This window comes from Musca vetustissima, unplaced genomic scaffold, assembly GCF_032173495.1.
Source record: "Musca vetustissima isolate MV318-11 ecotype Yass unplaced genomic scaffold, APGP_CSIRO_Mvet_v1 utg32545, whole genome shotgun sequence".
Taxonomy (NCBI): domain Eukaryota; kingdom Metazoa; phylum Arthropoda; class Insecta; order Diptera; family Muscidae; genus Musca; species Musca vetustissima.
In genome coordinates, this window is record NW_026886389.1 from 56,034 (window position 1) to 59,317 (window position 3,284).

The following is a 3,284-nucleotide window of genomic DNA, read 5'->3' on the forward strand; positions in this document are numbered from 1 at the left end:
ATGCATAGCATCACTTTCTAAGTCGATTTATGCATGTCCGTCCGTCTGTCTGTCTGTCCATGTTAAATTGTAAACAAAGTACAGGTCGCATTTATGATCCGAATTGGATGAAATTTGGCATAGGTCACTTATTCGGCCCAAGGACGAACCCTTTTAAAATTGGGAAAAATCGGTTCAGATTTAGATATAGCTCCCATATATATATTTAACCGATTTAAAATAAACGGTCCCTATATATCTTTCGATTTGCACGAAATTTGGTACAGCCTAATTATTTAGGCCTTGAATGATGTCTGCCAAGTTTCGTAAAAATCGGTCCAGATTTAGATATAGTTCCCATATATAGTTTCGTCCGATTTCATGTGAATGGTGCCCCAAAGTCCCTAAATATCTTTTGATTTGCACGAAATTTGGCATAACGTACTGAATTAAGCTTAGAGTGATGTTTGCCTTGTTTGGTGAAAATTGGTCCAGATTTAGATATAGCTCCCATGTATAGTTTCGTCCGATTTCATGTAAATGGTACACCAAAGTCGCTATATATATATCTAGAATGAGTCTAGAATGATTTGCAACGTGAAAAAATTTGGCAATATATACGTACTGAATTGAGTCCCTATATATCTAGAAATGACATAACGTACTGAATTGAGCCTAGAGTGAGTTTCGTGAAAAGAGGTCAAGATTTAGATATAGCTCTCTCTTATTATAGATTGATTTTAAGTAATTGACGCACCAAGGAACCAATAGGAACAAAACGTTCTGAAATTAGTATAACCTAACCTGTGACAAGTTTGTTTGAAATCGCTTAATATTTGGATAGAGCTTCCATATATATTTTCGCCCGATTTCAAGTAAATTGGGCATCAAACTCCTCATGTTAGTCAGATTGACATCAAATTTTGCACAACGTACAAAATTGAGCATATAATTACGTAGTTGCGTTTTCTAGAAGTACAGACATAGCCCAACGGATGACCTATTTATATTTGTTTGAAGTCGATTGACATACTTTATGGATGGATCTAGGTAGATTCACATTTAGATAAATATCACATATTTTTTTCATCCAATTTTGTGTTAATCAGGGACCGAAAATAACAGTTATTTTTTAAAATGCGAACAAAAAAATCTTCATGTTAGAGACATGGGACACTAATAGTGTCATATACCAATAGATTCGTACTGAGGAGCCCATTGAGGATATTGAGTGATCTTGAGAAAACACTCTCAGTTCCCATGTTAAGGATTATTTTTTAACGGAAAAAATAAACGTTGATTTTTAACTGTTAAAAATGATTTTTATTTTTTCCGTCTAAAATAAAAGTCTTTTTGCGATTTTTATTTTTTCCGTCAAAAATAAAAGTCTTTTTGGGTCTTTTATTTTTTTTCCGTCAAAAATAACAGTCTTTTTGGGACTTTTATTTTTTCCGTCAAAAATAAAAGTCCGTTAATTAAAGTGGATTTTTTTTATTTAGGTCACATAATAACAGTTATTTTTTACCTGATTTGATATAAGTTATAACCGTTACGGTCCCTGGTGTTAATAGTCCTGTTTAACATACCCATAGTGGTGAAGGGTATCGTATAGTCGGCCCCGTCCGACTTTACTATTTTCCTTACTGGTTTTGGATTGCAAAATTTCTTTAATGATAAAAAAATTGGCATCTAAGGAAGATTTTGAAAATCGACTACTAGAGTTTTTTGCAAGTATAATGAAAAACAATCATACAACAAAACGATACATATTTGACCCAAATCGGACATTCCGAAGCATGGTATATAAAGTCCTGTAATTCATATAAAAAATAGGTTTATTTTTCCCCAACCTAATATATTCATATGATTTCCTGCATATTTAACGATAAACATGTGCTACATCAGTTGAGGTATATACGGCTTGATACTGAAATAATATACTGATCCTAACATCACTCTTTGCTTATTCTTTAAAAAGTGTAGGATATCCAACTTTTGACACTTTCTTTGTTACAAATTGAGCACAGAGTATTTAAACAAATATTTTTTGTATTCGTAATCGTTTATACCATATTCCCAATTATAAATATGTAAATTAATAACAAAAAAGTTCTAATTAAACCTTTGCAACATAACCTTGTCTCGATCACGTTAATTCAACTCCCAAAAACCACGAACAATATTTAATATATTCCATAAAAGAATATAATAAATCTTAAATCACATCCGCTATAAAAGTTGTTATAGAGTCAAATTTTAATCTTATCCTTATGTCAGCCTACATTTTTCAACTTCCACGAAAACCAGTAGTGTTTTGTTGTTAATCATCTAACAGATCATAAGGATAAACATCATGAAAATGATGATTTCGATCTTTCTTCCCAATAAAATGCCCAAAGATATTTTTGTGAGTCCCAAAAAATATGAAACGTGTTTTCTGCCCTGCCACCAAATTGCGAGCATCACTCTTCATTGAGTTTGAATATGTATTTTTCGTTGGTCTCATTTTTTTTTTTTTTTGGTTTCGTTTTGATAAAACATATTTCATTATAATTTTCTACAGTAGCATCGATAAGTTAGCGATCAACGACACAAGTAATCGATCTTTGTCTACAACTCATAATCAAAGAAATTCATTCAATATGGTTGCTTGCTTTTTTGTTGGTGGTGGTCGTCGAGGGGACAAATTGCCCTGATATTGATGTACCCGGGCAATATTATCATGTCTGGTGTCTCATCAGCAGCAGCAGTGATCGTCATCATCATCGTAATAGTGGGACAAAGAAAATCATTTACGCTTTAATCAATTTTTGTCCAAAGATGCAATAAAATTTGCCAACACAGTCTGGCGTTAAACTTTAAACTACTGATGGATGCACTACTGTCCGCGGATGCTGGATAGCTACTGGCAGTATTGCCTCTGTTCCTGCTACACTTGGTAGGTAGCTGCTTGGTTGGCTGGCTTACTTACTTATTACTTTTTGAAGTTTAGCCCTAAAGCGTTTCAATAGCCATTATAATGCATCCTCACATCAATGAAACTGCAATAATGAATGAAAGATCGAACGAACGAACGGATCTTGCTTTTGGGGTAGGCTTTACGTTAATGCAAAGAAGTCAATTTTGATGAATAAAAAAAAGTAATACCGACATATAAGCTATCCTCTAACCAGTCAGGAGGCTGTTGTCAGTCACCAAGCCACCACCAAATAAGAGGCAGATCACCAGTGCTGATTGCTGTTGGGGATAAGGATGTCGGTCGGTCTGTCAGTCGTCGTCGTCTTCGAGCTGATTGTATGGGTGTT